Below are 19,962 nucleotides of genomic sequence, written 5' to 3' on the forward strand. Positions count from 1 at the left end.
CACCACAACGTGATGTTTTTCTCACTCCTACTAGTGAATGTAATGTTACACACCCATACAATGTGCACCACCCTGCGATGTTTTTAAGAAACCTATCCTACATTGTCACTGCATGTTCCCTGACCTCCCCATGCTGAAAACCCCGCTGTGCTTTTCTCCATCCTAAATTGCCACTCACTGCCTATCCTAATTCAGACCCTCCGATTCACACCACCCCGTGATGTTTTTCTCACTCCTACTAGTGAATGTAATGTTACACACTCAAACAATGCGCACCACCCCGCGATGTTTTTCATAAACTTATCCGACATTGCCACTGCATGTTCCCTGACCCACCCATGCTGACAACCCCGCGGTGCTTTTCTCCATCCTACATTGCCACTCACTGCCTATCCTAATTCAGAACCTCCGATTCACACCACCCCGTGATGTTTTTCTCACTCCTACTAGTGAATGTAATGTTACACACAAATACAATGCGCACCAAACTGTGATGTTTTTCTCACACCTACTAGTGAATGTAATGTTACACACCCATACAATGCCCACCACAACGTGATGTTTTTCTCACTCCTACTAGTGAATGTAATGTTACACACCCATACAATGCGCAACACCCCGGGATGTTTTTCAGAAACCTATCCTACATTGTCACTGCATGTTCCCTGACCTCCACATGGTGACAACCCCGCGGGGCTTTTCTCCATCGTACATTGCCACTCACTGCCTATCCTAATTCAGACCCTCTGATTCACACTACCCCGTGATGTTTATCTCACTCCTACTAGTGAATGTAATGTTACACACCCATACAATGCTCACCACCCCTCGATGTTTTTCAGAAACCTATCCGACATTGCCACTGCATGTTCCCTGACTTCCCCATGCTGACAACCCAGCGGTGCTTTTCTCCATCCTATATTGCCACTCACTGCCTATCCTAATTCAGACCCTCCGATTCACACCACCCCGTGATGTTTTTCTCACTCCTACTAGTGAATGTAATATTACACACAAATACAATGCGCACCACCCTGTGATGTTTTTCTCACTCCTACTAGTGAATTTAATGTTACACACCCATACAATGCCCAACCCACGCGATATTTTTCAAAAACCTATCCTATATTGCCACTGCATGTTCCCTGACTTCCCCATGCTGTCCACCCCACAGTGCTTTTCTCCATCCTACATTGCCACTCACTGCCCATACTAATTCAGACTCTCCGATTCGCACCACCCCGTGATGTTTTTCTCACTCCTACTATTGAATGTAAAGTTACACACCCATACAATGCGCACCACCCCGCGATGTTTTTCAGAAACCTATCCTACATTGCCACTGCATGTTCCCTGACCTCCCCATGTTGAACAACCCGCGGTGCTTTTCTCCATCCAACATTTCCACTCACTGCCTATCCTAATTCAGACCCTCCGATTCACACCTCCCCGAGATGTTTTTCTCACTCCTACTAGTGAATGTAATGGTACACACCATACAATGCGCACCACCTCCGGATGTTTTTCAGAAACCTATCCTACATTGCCACTGCATGTTTCCTGACCTCCCCATGCTGACCACCCCGCGGTGCTTTTCTCCATCCTACATTGCCACTCACTTCCTATCCTAATTCAGTCCCTCCGATTCACACCACACCATGATGTTTTTCTCACTCCTACTAGTGAATGTAATGTTACACACCCATACAATGCGCACCACCCCGTGATGTTTTTCTCACTCCTGATAGTGAATGTAATGTTACACACCCATATAATGCCCACCACCCCGCGATGTTTTTCAGAAACCTATCCTACATTGCCACTGCATGTTCCCTGACCTCCCCATGCTGACCACCCCGCGGTGCTTATCCCCATCCTACTTTGCCACTCACTGCCTATCCTAATTCAGACCCTCCGATTCACACCACTCCATGATGTTTTTCTCACTCCTACTAATGAATGTAATTTTGCACACCCATACAATGTGCACCACCCCGTGATGTTTTTCTCACTCCTTCTAGTTAATGTAATGTTACACACCCATACAATGCCCACCTCCCTGCGATGTTTTTCAGAAACCTATCCTACATTGCCAATGTATGTTCCCTGACCTCCCCATGCTGACCACCCCGCGGTGCTTTTTTCCAACCTACATTGCCACTCACTGCCTATCCTAATTCAGACCCTCCGATTCACACCACCCCGTGATGTTTTTCTCACTCCAACTAGTGAATGTAATTTTAAACACCCATACAATGAGCACCACCCCGTGATGTTTTTCTCACTCCTTCTAGTGAATGTAATGTTAAACACCCATACAATGCGCAACACCCCGCGATGTTTTTCAGAAACCTATCCTACATTATCACTGCATGTTCCAAGACCTCCCCATGCTGACAACCCCGCGGTGCTTTTCTCCATCCTACATTGCCACTCACTGCCTATCCTAATTCAGACCCTCCGATTCACACCACCCCGTGATGTTTTTCTCACTCCTACTAGTGAATGAAATGTTACACACCCATACAATGCGCACCACCCCGCGATGTTTTTCAGAAACCTATCTGACCTTGCCACTGCATGTTCCATAACCTCCCCATGTTGACAACCCCGCGGTGCTTTTCTCCATCCTACATTGCCACTCACTGCCTATCCTAATTCAGAACCTCCGATTCACACCTCCCCGTGATGTTTTTCTCAATCCTACTAGTGAATGTAATGTTACACACAAATACAATGCGCACCAGCCTGTGATGTTTTTCTCACTCCTACTAGTGAATGTAATGTTACACACCCATACAATGCCCACCACCCCGTGATGTTTTTCTCTCTCCTACTAGTGAATGTAATGTTACACACCCATACAATGCGCACCACCCCGCGATGTTTTTCAGAATCCTATCCTACATTGTCACTGCATGTTCCCTGACCTCCCCATGCTGACAACCCCACGGTGCTTTTCTCCATCCTACATTGCCACTCACTGCCTATTCTAATTCAGACCCTCCGATTCACACCACCCTGTGATGTTTTTCTCACTCCTACTAGGGAATGTAATGTTACACACCCATACAATGCTCACCACCCCTCGATGTTTTTCAGAAACCTATCCCACATTGCCACTGCATGTTCCCTGACCTCCCCATGCTGACAACCCCGCGGTGCTTTTCTCCATCCTACATTGCCACTCACTGCCTTCCTAATTCAGACCCTCCGATTCACACCACCCCGTGATGTTTTTCTCACTCCTACTAGTGAATGTAATGTTACACACAAATACAATGCGCACCACCCTGTGATGTTTTTCTCACTCCTACTAGTGAATGTAATGTTACACACCCATACAATGCCCACCACCCCGCGATGTTTTTCAAAAACCTATCCTACATTGCCACTGCATGTTCCCTGACCTCCCCATGCTGACCACCCCACGGTGCTTTTCTCCATCCTACATTGCCACTCACTGCCTATCCTAATTCAGACCCTCAGATTCGCACTACCCCGTGATGTTTTTCACACTCCTACTATTGAATGTAAAGTTACACACCCATACAATGCGCACCACCCCGCGATGTTTTTCAGAAACCTATCCTACATTGCCACTGCATGTTCCCTGACCTCCCCATGCTGACCAACCCGCGGTGCTTTTCTCCATCCTACGTTGCCACTCACTGCCTATCCTAATTCAGACCCTCGGATTCACACCACCCCATGATGTTTTTCTCACTCCTACTAGTGAATGTAATGTTAACACCAATACAATGCGCACCACTCCGAGATGTTTTTCTCACTCCTACTAGTGAATGAAATGTTACACACCCATACAATGCGCACCACCCTGCGGTGTTTTTCAGAAACCTATCCTACATTGCCACTGCATGTTCCCTGACCTCCCCATGCTGACCAACCCGCGGTGCTTTTCTCCATCCTACGTTGCCACTCACTGCCTATCCTAATTCAGACCCTCGGATTCACACCACCCCATGATGTTTTTCTCACTCCTACTAGTGAATGTAATGTTAACACCAATACAATGCGCACCACTCCGAGATGTTTTTCTCACTCCTACTAGTGAATGTAATGTTACGCACCCATACAATGCCCATCACCCCGCGATGTTTTTCAGAAACCTATCCTACATTGCCACTGCATGTTCCCTGACTTCCACATGCTGACCACCACGCGGTGCTTTTCTCCATCCTACATTGCCAATCACTGCCTATAGTAAATCAGACCCTCCGATTCGCGCCACCCCGTGATGTTTTTCTCACTCCTACTAGTGAATGTAATGGTACACACCCATACAATGTGCACCACCTCCGGATGTTTTTCAGAAACCTATCCTACATTGACACTGCATGTTCCCTGACCTCCACATGCTGACCACTACGTGGTTCTTTTCTCCATCCTACATTGCCACTCACTTCCTATCCTAATTCATTCCCTCCGATTCACACCACCCCGTGATGTTTTTCTCATCTTACTAGTGAATGTAATGTTACACACCCATACAATGCGCACCACCCCGTGATGTTTTTTTCACTCCTACTAGTGAATGTAATGTTACACACCCATACAATGCGCACTACCCCGCGATGTTTTTCAGAAACCTATCCTACATTGCCACTGCATGTTCCCTGACCTCCCCATGCTGACCACCCCGCTGTGCTTTTCTCCATCCTACATTGCCACTCACTTCCTGTCCTAATTCAGTCCCTCCGATTCACACCACCCCATGATGTTTTTCTCACTCCTACTAGTGAATGTAACGTTACACACCCATACAATGCGCACCACCCCGTGATGTTTTTCTTACTCCTACTAGTGAATGTAATGTTACACACCCATACAATGCACACCACCCCGCGATGTTTTTCAGAAACCTATCCTATATTGCCACTGCATGTACCCTGACCTCCCCATGCTGAACACCCCGCGGTGCTTTTCTCCATCCTACATTGCCACTCACTGCCTATCCTAATTCAGACCCTCCGATTCACACCACCCTGTGATGTTTTTCTCACTCCTACTAGTGAATGTAATGTTACACACCCATACAATGCGCTGCACCCTGCGATGTTTTTCCGAAACCTATCCTACATTGCCACTGCATGTTCCCTGACCTCCCCATGCAGACCACCTCGCGGTGCTTCTCCCCATCCTACATTGCCACTCACTGCCTATCCTAATTCAGACCCTCCGATTCACACCACCCCATGATGTTTTTCTCAATCCTACTAGTGAATGTAGTGTTACACACCAATACAATGCGCACCACTCCGAGATATTTTTCTCACTCGTACTAGTGAATGTAATGTTACAGACCCATACAATGCACACCACCCTGCGATATTTTTCAGAAACCTATCCTACATTGCCACTGCATGTTCCCTGACCTCCCCATGCTGACCACCCCGCGGTGCTTATCCCCATCCTACATTGCCACTCACTTCCTATCCTAATTCAGACGCTCCGATTCACACCACCCCGTGACGTTTTTCTCACTCCTACTAGTGAATGTAATGTTACACACCCATACAATGTGCACCACCCCGTGATGTTTTTCTCACTGCTACAAGTGAATGTAATGTTACACACCCATACAATGTGCACCACCCTGCGATGTTTTTAAGAAACCTATCCTACATTGTCACTGCATGTTCCCTGATCTCCCCATGCTGAAAACCCCGCTGTGCTTTTCTCCATCCTACATTGCCACTCACTGCCTATCCTAATTCAGACCCTCCGATTCACACCACCCCGTGATGTTTTTCTCACTCCTACTAGTGAATGTAATGTTACACACTCATACAATGCGCACCACCCCTCGATGTTTTTCATAAACTTATCCGACATTGCCACTGCATGTTCCCTGACCCACCCATGCTGACAACCCCGCGGTGCTTTTCTCCATCCTATATTGCCACTCACTGCCTATCCTAATTCAGAACCTCCGATTCACACCACCCCGTGATGTTTTTCTCACTCCTACTAGTGAATGTAATGTTACACACAAATACAATGCGCACCACCCTGTGATGTTTTTCTCACTCCTACTAGTGAATGTAATGTTACACACCCATACAATGCCCACCACCCCGTGATGTTTTTCTCACTCCTACTAGTGAATGTAATGTTACACACCCATACAATGCGCAACACCCCGGGATGTTTTTCAGAAACCTATCCTACATTGTCACTGCATGTTCCCTGACCTCCCCATGGTGACAACCCCGCGGGGCTTTTCTCCATCCTACATTGCCACTCACTGCCTATCCTAATTCAGACCCTCTGATTCACACTACCCCGTGATGTTTTTCTCACTCCTACTAGTGAATGTAATGTTACACACCCATACAATGCTCACCACCCCTCGATGTTTTTCAGAAACCTATCCGACATTGCCACTGCATGTTCCCTGACTTCCCCATGCTGACCACCCCGCGGTGCTTTTCTCCCTCCTACATTGCCACTCACTGCCTATCCTAATTCAGACCCTCCGATTCACACCACCCCGTGATGTTTTTCTCACTCCTACTAGTGAATGTAATGTTACACACAAATACAATGCGCACCACCCTGTGATGTTTTTCTCACTCCTACTAGTGAATTTAATGTTACACACCCATACAATGCCCAACCCACGCGATATTTTTCAAAAACCTATCCTATATTGCCACTGCATGTTCCCTGACTTCCCCATGCTGTCCACCCCACAGTGCTTTTCTCCATCCTACATTGCCACTCACTGCCCATACTAATTCAGACCCTCCGATTCGCACAACCCCGTGATGTTTTTCTCACTCCTACTATTGAATGTAAAGTTACACACCCATACAATGCGCACCACCCCGCGATGTTTTTCAGAAACCTATCCTACATTGCCACTGCATGTTCCCTGACCTCCCCATGTTGAACAACCCGCGGTGCTTTTCTCCATCCAACATTTCCACTCTCTGCCTATCCTAATTCAGACCCTCCGATTCACACCTCCCCGAGATGTTTTTCTCACTCCTACTAGTGAATGTAATGGTACACACCCATACAATGCGCACCACCTCCGGATGTTTTTCAGAAACCTATCCTACATTGCCACTGCATGTTTCCTGACCTCCCCATGCTGACCACCCCGCGGTGCTTTTCTCCATCCTACATTGCCACTCACTTCCTATCCTAATTCAGTCCCTCCGATTCACACCACACCATGATGTTTTTCTCACTCCTACTAGTGAATGTAATGTTACACACCCATACAATGCGCACCACCCCGTGATGTTTTTCTCACTCCTGATAGTGAATGTAATGTTACACACCCATATAATGCCCACCACCCCGCGATGTTTTTCAGAAACCTATCCTACATTGCCACTGCATGTTCCCTGACCTCCCCATGCTGACCACCCCGCGGTGCTTATCCCCATCCTACTTTGCCACTCACTGCCTATCCTAATTCAGACCCTCCGATTCACACCACTCCATGACCTTTTTCTCACTCCTACTAATGAATGTAATTTTGCACACCCATACAATGTGCACCACCCCGTGATGTTTTTCTCACTCCTTCTAGTTAATGTAATGTTACACACCCATACAATGCCCACCTCCCTGCGATGTTTTTCAGAAACCTATCCTACATTGCCAATGTATGTTCCCTGACCTCCCCATGCTGACCACCCCGCGGTGCTTTTTTCCAACCTACATTGCCACTCACTGCCTATCCTAATTCAGACCCTCCGATTCACACCACCCCGTGATGTTTTTCTCACTCCAACTAGTGAATGTAATGTTAAACACCCATACAATGAGCACCACCCCGTGATGTTTTTCTCACTCCTACTAGTGAATGTAATGTTAAACACCCATACAATGCGCAACACCCCGCGATGTTTTTCAGAAACCTAACCTACATTATCACTGCATGTTCCAAGACCTCCCCATGCTGACAACCCCGCGGTGCTTTTCTCCATCCTACATTGCCACTCACTGCCTATCCTAATTCAGACCCTCCGATTCACACCACCCCGTGATGTTTTTCTCACTCCTACTAGTGAATGAAATGTTACACACCCATACAATGCGCACCACCCCGCGATGTTTTTCAGAAACCTATCTGACCTTGCCACTGCATGTTCCATAACCTCCCCATGTTGACAACCCCGCGGTGCTTTTCTCCATCCTACATTGCCCCTCACTGCCTATCCTAATTCAGAACCTCCGATTCACACCTCCCCGTGATGTTTTTCTCAATCCTACTAGTGAATGTAATGTTACACACAAATACAATGCGCACCAGCCTGTGATGTTTTTCTCACTCCTACTAGTGAATGTAATGTTACACACCCATACAATGCCCACCACCCCGTGATGTTTTTCTCTCTCCTACTAGTGAATGTAATGTTACACACCCATACAATGCGCACCACCCCGCGATGTTTTTCAGAATCCTATCCTACATTGTCACTGCATGTTCCCTGACCTCCCCATGCTGACAACCCCACGGTGCTTTTCTCCATCCTACATTGCCACTCACGGCCTATTCTAATTCAGACCCTCCGATTCACACCACCCTGTGATGTTTTTCTCACTCCTACTAGGGAATGTAATGTTACACACCCATACAATGCTCACCACCCCTCGATGTTTTTCAGAAACCTATCCGACATTGCCACTGCATGTTCCCTGACCTCCCCACGCTGACAACCCCGCGGTGCTTTTCTCCATCCTACATTGCCACTCACTGCCTTCCTAATTCAGACCCTCCGATTCACACCACCCCGTGATGTTTTTCTCACTCCTACTAGTGAATGTAATGTTACACACAAATACAATGCGCACCACCCTGTGATGTTTTTCTCACTCCTACTAGTGAATGTAATGTTACACACCCATACAATGCCCACCACCCCGCGATGTTTTTCAAAAACCTATCCTACATTGCCACTGCATGTTCCCTGACCTCCCCATGCTGACCACCCCACGGTGCTTTTCTCCATCCTACATTGCCACTCACTGCCTATCCTAATTCAGACCCTCAGATTCGCACTACCCCGTGATGTTTTTCACACTCCTACTATTGAATGTAAAGTTACACACCCATACAATGCGCACCACCCCGCGATGTTTTTCAGAAACCTATCCTACATTGCCACTGCATGTTCCCTGACCTCCCCATTCTGACCAACCCGCGGTGCTTTTCTCCATCCTACATTGCCACTCACTGCCTATCCTAATTCAGACCCTCGGATTCACACCACCCCATGATGTTTTTCTCACTCCTACTAGTGAATGTAATGTTAACACCAATACAATGCGCACCACTCCGAGATGTTTTTCTCACTCCTACTAGTGAATGAAATGTTACACACCCATACAATGCGCACCACCCTGCGGTGTTTTTCAGAAACCTATCCTACATTGCCACTGCATGTTCCCTGACCTCCCTATGCTGACCACCCCGCCGTGCTTCTCCCCATCCTACATTGCCACTCACTGCCTATCCTAATTCTGACCCTCCGATTCACACCACCCCGTGAAGTTTTACTCACTCCTACTAGTGAATGTAATGTTACACACCCATAAAATGCGCACCACCCCGTGATGTTTTTCTCACTCCTACTAGTGAATGTAATGTTACGCACCCATACAATGCCCATCACCCCGCGATGTTTTTCAGAAACCTATCCTACATTGCCACTGCATGTTCCCTGACTTCCACATGCTGACCACCACGCGGTGCTTTTCTCCATCCTACATTGCCAATCACTGCCTATAGTAAATCAGACCCTCCGATTCACACCACCCCATGACGTTTTTCTCACTCCTACTAGTGAATGTAACGTTACACACCCATACAATGCGCACCACCCCGTGATGTTTTTCTTACTCCTACTAGTGAATGTAATGTTACACACCCATACAATGCACACCACCCCGCGATGTTTTTCAGAAACCTATCCTACATTGCCACTGCATGTACCCTGACCTCCCCATGCTGAACACCCCGCGGTGCTTTTCTCCATCCTACATTGCCACTCACTGCCTATCCTAATTCAGACCCTCCGATTCACACCACCCTGTGAGGTTTTTCTCACTCCTAGTAGTGAATGTAATGTTACACACCCATACAATGCGCACCACCCCGCGATGTTTTTCAGAAACCTATCCTACATTGCCACTGCATGTTCCCTGACCTCCTCATGCTGAGCACCCCGCGGTTCTTTTCTCCATCCTACATTGCCACTCATTGCCTATCCTAATTCAGACCCTCCAATTCACACCACCCCATGATGTTTTTCTCACTCCTACTAGTGAATGTAATGTTACACACCCGTACAATGCGCACCACCTCGTGATGTTTTTCTCACTCCTACTAGTAAATGTAATGTTACACACCCATACAATGCCCACCACCCCACGATGTTTTTCAGAAACCTATCCTACTTTGACACTGCATGTTCCCTGACCTCCCCATGCTGACCATCCCGCGGTGCTTATCCCCATCCTACATTGCCACTCACTGCCTATCCTAATTCATACCCTACGATTCACACCACCCCGTGATGTTTTTCTCACTGCTACTAGTGAATGTAATTTTACACACCCATGCAATGCGCACCACCCCGTGATGTTTTTCGGAAACCTATCCTACATTGCCACTGCATGTTCCCAGACCTCCCCATGCTGACCACCCCGTGGTGATTTTTTCCATCCTACATTGCCACTCACTGCCTATCCTAATTCAGACCCTGGGATTCACACCAACCCATGATGTTTTTCTCACTCCTACTAGTTAATGTAATGTTACACACCAATACAATGCGCACCCCTCCTAGATGTTTTTCACACTCCTACTAGTGAATGTAATGTTACACACCCATACAATGCGCAGCACCCCGCGATGTTTTTCCGAAACCTATCCTACATTGCCACTGCATGTTCCCTGACCTCCCCATGCTGACCACCTCGCGGTGCTTCTCCGCATCCTACATTGCCACTCACTGCCTATCCTAATTCAGACCCTCCGATTCACACCACCCCATGATGATTTTCTCAATCCTATTAGTGAATGTAGTGTTACACACCAATAAAATGCGCACCACTCCGAGATGTTTTTCTCACTCGTACTAGTGAATGTAATGTTACACACCCATACAATGCACACCACCCTGCGATATTTTTCAGAAACCTATCCTACATTGCCACTGCATGTTCCCTGACCTCCCCATGCTGAGCACACCGCGGTGCTTCTCCCCATCCTACATTGCCACTCACTGCCTATCCTAATTCAGACCCTCCGATCCACACCACCCCGTGAAGTTTTTCTCACTCCTACTAGTGAAGGTAATGTTACACACCCATAAAATGCGCACCACCCCGTGATGTATTTCTCACTCCTACTAGTGAATGTAATGTTACAAACCCATACAATGCCCACCACCTCGCGATGTTTTTCAGAAACCTATCCTATATTGCCACTGCATGTTCCCTGACCTCCCCATGCTGACCACCCCTCGGGGCTTTTCTCCATCCTACATTGGCACTCACTGCCTATCCTAATTCAGACCCTCCGATTCGCACCACCCCGTGATGTTTTTCTCACTCCTACTAGTGAATGTAATGTTACACACCCATACAATGCGCACCACACCGCGATGTTTTTCAGAAACCTATCCAACATTGCCACTGCATATTCCCTGACCTCCCCATGGTGAACACCCCGCGGTGCTTTCCTCCATGGTACATTGCCACTCACTGGCTATGCTAATTCAGACCCTCTGATTCACACCACCCCGTGATGTTTTTCTCACTCCTACTAGCGAATGTAATGTTACACACCCGTACAATGCGCAGTGCCCCTTGATGTTTTTCAGAAACCTATCCTACATTGCCACTGCATGTTCCCTGACCTCCCCATGCTGACCACCCCGCTGTGCTTTTCTCCATCCTACATTGCCACTAACTTCCTATCCTAATTCAGTCCCTCCGATTCACACCACCCCATGATGTTTTTCTCACTCCTACTAGTGAATGTAACGTTACACACCCATACAATGCGCACCACCCCGTGATGTTTTTCTTACTCCTACTAGTAAATGTAATGTTACACACCCATACAATGCAGACCACCCCGCGATGTTTTTCAGAAACCTATCCTACATTGCCACTGCATGTACCCTGACGTCCCCATGCTGAACACCCCGCGGTGCTTTTCTCCATCCTACATTGCCACTCATTGCCTATCCTAATTCAGACCCTCCGATTCACACCACCCCAGGATGTTTTTCTCACTCCTACTAGTAAATGTAATGTTACACACCCATACAATGCCCACCACCCCGTGATGTTTTTCGGAAACCTATCCTACATTGCCACTGCATGTTCCCAGACCTCCCCATGCTGACCACCCCGCGGTGATTTTTTCCATCCTACATTGCCACTCTCTGCCTATCCTAATTCAGATACTGGGATTCACACCACCCCGTGATGTTTTTCTCACTCCTACTAGTGAATGTAATGTTACACACCAATACAATGCGCACCACTCCTAGATGTTTTTCTCACTCCTACTAGTGAATGTAATGTTACACACCAATACAATGCGCAGCACCCCGCGATGTTTTTCCGAAACCTATCCTACATTGCCACTGCATGTTCCCTGACCTCCCCATGCAGACCACCTCGCGGTGCTTCTCCCCATCCTACATTGCCACTCACTGCCTATCCTAATTCAGACCCTCCGATTCACACCACCCCATGATGTTTTTCTCAATCCTACTAGTGAATGTAGTGTTACACACCAATACAATGCGCACCACTCCGAGATGTTTTTCTCACTCGTACTAGTGAATGTAATGTTACAGACCCATACAATGCACACCACCCTGCGATATTTTTCAGAAACCTATCCTACATTGCCACTGCAATTTCCCTGACCTCCCCATGCTGACCACCCCGCGGTGTTTATCCCCATCCTACATTGCCACTCACTTCCTATCCTAATTCAGACGCTCCGATTCACACCACCCCGTGACGTTTTTCTCACTCCTACTAGTGAATGTAATGTTACACACCCATACAATGTGCACCACCCCGTGATGTTTTTCTCAGTGCTACTAGTGAATGTAATGTTACACACCCATACAATGTGCACCACCCTGCGATGTTTTTAAGAAACATATCCTACATTGTCACTGCATGTTCCCTGACCTCCCCATGCTGAAAACCCCGCTGTGCTTTTCTCCATCCTACATTGCCACTCACTGCCTATCCTAATTCAGACCCTCCGATTCACACCACCCCGTGATCTTTTTCTCACTCCTACTAGTGAATGTAATGTTACACACTCATACAATGCGCACCACCCCGCGATGTTTTTCATAAACTTATCCGACATTGCCACTGCATGTTCCCTGACCTCCCCATGCTGACAACCCCGCGGTGCTTTTCTCCATCCTACATTGCCACTCACTGCCTATCCTAATTCAGAACCTCCGATTCACACCACCCCGTGATGTTTTTCTCACTCCTACTAGTGAATGTAATGTTACGCACAAATACAATGCGCACCACCTTGTGATGTTTTTCTCACTCCTACTAGTGAATGTAATGTTACACACCCATACAATGCCCACCACCCCGTGATGTTTTTCTCACTCCTACTAGTGAATGTAATGTTACACACCCATACAATGCGCAACACCCCGGGATGTTTTTCAGAATCCTATCCTACATTGTCACTGCATGTTCCCTGACCTCCCAATGGTGACAACCCCGCGGTGCTTTTCTCCATCCTACATTGCCACTCACTGCCTATCCTAATTCAGACCCTCCGATTCACACCACCCTGTGAGGTTTTTCTCACTCCTAGTAGTGAATGTTATGTTACACACCCATACAATGCGCACCACCCCGCGATGTTTTTCAGAAACCTATCCTACATTGCCACTGCATGTTCCCTGACCTCCTCATGCTGAGCACCCCGCGGTTCTTTTCTCCATCCTACATTGCCACTCATTGCCTATCCTAATTCAGACCCTCCAATTCACACCACCCCATGATGTTTTTCTCACTCCTACTAGTGAATGTAATGTTACACACCCGTACAATGCGCACCACCTCGTGATGTTTTTCTCACTCCTACTAGTAAATGTAATGTTACACACCCATACAATGCCCACCACCCCACGATGTTTTTCAGAAACCTATCCTACTTTGACACTGCATGTTCCCTGACCTCCCCATGCTGACCATCCCGCGGTGCTTATCCCCATCCTACATTGCCACTCACTGCCTATCCTAATTCATACCCTACGATTCACACCACCCCGTGATGTTTTTCTCACTGCTACTAGTGAATGTAATTTTACACACCCATACAATGCGCACCACCCCGTGATGTTTTTCGGAAACCTATCCTACATTGCCACTGCATGTTCCCAGACCTCCCCATGCTGACCACCCCGTGGTGATTTTTTCCATCCTACATTGCCACTCACTGCCTATCCTAATTCAGACCCTGGGATTCACACCAACCCATGATGTTTTTCTCACTCCTACTAGTTAATGTAATGTTACACACCAATACAATGCGCACCCCTCCTAGATGTTTTTCACACTCCTACTAGTGAATGTAATGTTACACACCCATACAATGCGCAGCACCCCGCGATGTTTTTCCGAAACCTATCCTACATTGCCACTGCATGTTCCCTGACCTCCCCATGCTGACCACCTCGCGGTGCTTCTCCGCATCCTACATTGCCACTCACTGCCTATCCTAATTCAGACCCTCCGATTCACACCACCCCATGATGATTTTCTCAATCCTATTAGTGAATGTAGTGTTACACACCAATAAAATGCGCACCACTCCGAGATGTTTTTCTCACTCGTACTAGTGAATGTAATGTTACACACCCATACAATGCACACCACCCTGCGATATTTTTCAGAAACCTATCCTACATTTCCACTGCATGTTCCCTGACCTCCGCATGCTGAGCACCCCGCGGTGCTTCTCCCCATCCTACATTGCCACTCACTGCCTATCCTAATTCAGACCCTCCGATCCACACCACCCCGTGAAGTTTTTCTCACTCCTACTAGTGAATGTAATGTTACACACCCATAAAATGCGCACCACCCCGTGATGTTTTTCTCACTCCTACTAGTGAATGTAATGTTACAAACCCATACAATGCCCACCACCTCGCGATGTTTTTCAGAAACCTATCCTATATTGCCACTGCATGTTCCCTGACCTCCCCATGCTGACCACCCCTCGGGGCTTTTCTCCATCCTACATTGCCACTCACTGCCTATCCTAATTCAGACCCTCCGATTCGCACCACCCCGTGATGTTTTTCTCACTCCTACTAGCGAATGTAATGTTACACACCCGTACAATGCGCAGTGCCCCTGGATGTTTTTTAGAAACCTATCCTACATTGCCACTGCATGTTCCCTGACCTCCCCATGCTGACCACCCCGCTGTGCTTTTCTCCATCCTACATTGCCACTAACTTCCTATCCTAATTCAGTCCCTCCGATTCACACCACCCCATGATGTTTTTCTCACTCCTACTAGTGAATGTAACGTTACACACCCATACAATGCGCACCACCCCGTGATGTTTTTCTTACTCCTACTAGTAAATGTAATGTTACACACCCATACAATGCAGACCACCCCGCGATGTTTTTCAGAAACCTATCCTACATTGCCACTGCATGTACCCTGACGTCCCCATGCTGAACACCCCGCGGTGCTTTTCTCCATCCTACATTGCCACTCATTGCCTATCCTAATTCAGACCCTCCGATTCACACCACCCCAGGATGTTTTTCTCACTCCTACTAGTGAATGTAATGTTACACACCCATACAATGCCCACCACCCCGTTATGTTTTTCGGAAACCTATCCTACATTGCCACTGCATGTTCCCAGACCTCCCCATGCTGACCACCCCGCGGTGATTTTTTCCATCCTACATTGCCACTCACTGCCTATCCTAATTCAGATACTGGGATTCACACCACCCCGTGATGTTTTTCTCACTCCTACTAGTGAATGTAATGTTACACACCAATACAATGCGCACCACTCCTAGATGTTTTTCTCACTCCTACTAGTGAATGTAATGTTACACACCCATACAATGCGCAGCACCCCGCGATGTTTTTCCGAAACCTATCCTACATTGCCACTGCATGTTCCCTGACCTCCCCATGCAGACCACCTCGCGGTGCTTCTCCCCATCCTACATTGCCACTCACTGCCTATCCTAATTCAGACCCTCCGATTCACACCACCCCATGATGTTTTTCTCAATCCTACTAGTGAATGTAGTGTTACACACCAATACAATGCGCACCACTCCGAGATGTTTTTCTCACTCGTACTAGTGAATGTAATGTTACAGACCCATACAATGCACACCACCCTGCGATATTTTTCAGAAACCTATCCTACATTGCCACTGCAATTTCCCTGACCTCCCCATGCTGACCACCCCGCGGTGTTTATCCCCATCCTACATTGCCACTCACTTCCTATCCTAATTCAGACGCTCCGATTCACACCACCCCGTGACGTTTTTCTCACTCCTACTAGTGAATGTAATATTACACACCCATACAATGTGCACCACCCCGTGATGTTTTTCTCACTGCTACTAGTGAATGTAATGTTACACACCCATACAATGTGCACCACCCTGCGATGTTTTTAAGAAACATATCCTACATTGTCACTGCATGTTCCCTGACCTCCCCATGCTGAAAACCCCGCTGTGCTTTTCTCCATCCTACATTGCCACTCACTGCCTATCCTAATTCAGACCCTCCGATTCACACCACCCCGTGATCTTTTTCTCACTCCTACTAGTGAATGTAATGTTACACACTCATACAATGCGCACCACCCCGCGATGTTTTTCATAAACTTATCCGACATTGCCACTGCATGTTCCCTGACCTCCCCATGCTGACAACCCCGCGGTGCTTTTCTCCATCCTACATTGCCACTCACTGCCTATCCTAATTCAGAACCTCCGATTCACACCACCCCGTGATGTTTTTCTCACTCCTACTAGTGAATGTAATGTTACACACCCATACAATGCCCACCACCCCGTGATGTTTTTCTCACTCCTACTAGTGAATGTAATGTTACACACCCATACAATGCGCAACACCCCGGGATGTTTTTCAGAATCCTATCCTACATTGTCACTGCATGTTCCCTGACCTCCCAATGGTGACAACCCCGCGGTGCTTTTCTCCATCCTACATTGCCACTCACTGCCTATCCTAATTCAGACCCTCCGATTCACACCACCCTGTGAGGTTTTTCTCACTCCTAGTAGTGAATGTAATGTTACACACCCATACAATGCGCACCACCCCGCGATGTTTTTCAGAAACCTATCCTACATTGCCACTGCATGTTCCCTGACCTCCTCATGCTGAGCACCCCGCGGTTCTTTTCTCCATCCTACATTGCCACTCATTGCCTATCCTAATTCAGACCCTCCAATTCACACCACCCCATGATGTTTTTCTCACTCCTACTAGTGAATGTAATGTTACACACCCGTACAATGCGCACCACCTCGTGATGTTTTTCTCACTCCTACTAGTAAATGTAATGTTACACACCCATACAATGCCCACCACCCCACGATGTTTTTCAGAAACCTATCCTACTTTGACACTGCATGTTCCCTGACCTCCCCATGCTGACCATCCCGCGGTGCTTATCCCCATCCTACATTGCCACTCACTGCCTATCCTAATTCATACCCTACGATTCACACCACCCCGTGATGTTTTTCTCACTGCTACTAGTGAATGTAATTTTACACACCCATACAATGCGCACCACCCCGTGATGTTTTTCGGAAACCTATCCTACATTGCCACTGCATGTTCCCACACCTCCCCATGCTGACCACCCCGTGGTGATTTTTTCCATCCTACATTGCCACTCACTGCCTATCCTAATTCAGACCCTGGGATTCACACCAACCCATGATGTTTTTCTCACTCCTACTAGTTAATGTAATGTTACACACCAATACAATGCGCACCCCTCCTAGATGTTTTTCACACTCCTACTAGTGAATGTAATGTTACACACCCATACAATGCGCAGCACCCCGCGATGTTTTTCCGAAACCTATCCTACATTGCCACTGCATGTTCCCTGACCTCCCCATGCTGACCACCTCGCGGTGCTTCTCCGCATCCTACATTGCCACTCACTGCCTATCCTAATTCAGACCCTCCGATTCACACCACCCCATGATGATTTTCTCAATCCTATTAGTGAATGTAGTGTTACACACCAATAAAATGCGCACCACTCCGAGATGTTTTTCTCACTCGTACTAGTGAATGTAAAGTTACACACCCATACAATGCACACCACCCTGCGATATTTTTCAGAAACCTATCCTACATTTCCACTGCATGTTCCCTGACCTCCGCATGCTGAGCACCCCGCGGTGCTTCTCCCCATCCTACATTGCCACTCACTGCCTATCCTAATTCAGACCCTCCGATCCACACCACCCCGTGAAGTTTTTCTCACTCCTACTAGTGAATGTAATGTTACACACCCATAAAATGCGCACCACCCCGTGATGTTTTTCTCACTCCTACTAGTGAATGTAATGTTACAAACCCATACAATGCCCACCACCTCGCGATGTTTTTCAGAAACCTATCCTATATTGCCACTGCATGTTCCCTGACCTCCCCATGCTGACCACCCCTCGGGGCTTTTCTCCATCCTACATTGCCACTCACTGCCTATCCTAATTCAGACCCTCCGATTCGCACCACCCCGTGATGTTTTTCTCACTCCTAGTAGTGAATGTAATGTTACACACCCATACAATGCGCACCACACCGCGATGTTTTTCAGAAACCTATCCAACATTGCCACTGCATATTCCCTGACCTCCCCATGGTGAACACCCCGCGGTGCTTTCCTCCATGGTACATTGCCACTCACTGGCTATGCTAATTCAGACCCTCTGATTCACACCACCCCGTGATGTTTTTCTCACTCCTACTAGCGAATGTAATGTTACACACCCGTACAATGCGCAGTGCCCCTGGATGTTTTTCAGAAACCTATCCTACATTGCCACTGCATGTTCCCTGACCTCCCCATGCTGACCACCCCGCTGTGCTTTTCTCCATCCTACATTGCCACTAACTTCCTATCCTAATTCAGTCCCTCCGATTCACACCACCCCATGATGTTTTTCTCACTCCTACTAGTGAATGTAACGTTACACACCCATACAATGCGCACCACCCCGTGATGTTTTTCTTACTCCTACTAGTAAATGTAATGTTACACACCCATACAATGCAGACCACCCCGCGATGTTTTTCAGAAACCTATCCTACATTGCCACTGCATGTACCCTGACGTCCCCATGCTGAACACCCCGCGGTGCTTTTCTCCATCCTACATTGCCACTCATTGCCTATCCTAATTCAGACCCTCCGATTCACACCACCCCAGGATGTTTTTCTCACTCCTACTAGTGAATGTAATGTTACACACCCATACAATGCCCACCACCCCGTGATGTTTTTCGGAAACCTATCCTACATTGCCACTGCATGTTCCCAGACCTCCCCATGCTGACCACCCCGCGGTGATTTTTTCCATCCTACATTGCCACTCACTGCCTATCCTAATTCAGATACTGGGATTCACACCACCCCGTGATGTTTTTCTCACTCCTACTAGTGAATGTAATGTTACACACCAATACAATGCGCACCACTCCTAGATGTTTTTCTCACTCCTACTAGTGAATGTAATGTTACACACCCATACATTGCGCAGCACCCCGCGATGTTTTTCCGAAACCTATCCTACATTGCCACTGCATGTTCCCTGACCTCCCCATGCAGACCACCTCGCGGTGCTTCTCCCC

The sequence above is a fragment of the Cavia porcellus genome, unplaced genomic scaffold (assembly GCF_034190915.1).
Source record: "Cavia porcellus strain 051 isolate PalLab524CR breed Dunkin Hartley unplaced genomic scaffold, mCavPor4.1 scaffold_26, whole genome shotgun sequence".
Taxonomy (NCBI): domain Eukaryota; kingdom Metazoa; phylum Chordata; class Mammalia; order Rodentia; family Caviidae; genus Cavia; species Cavia porcellus.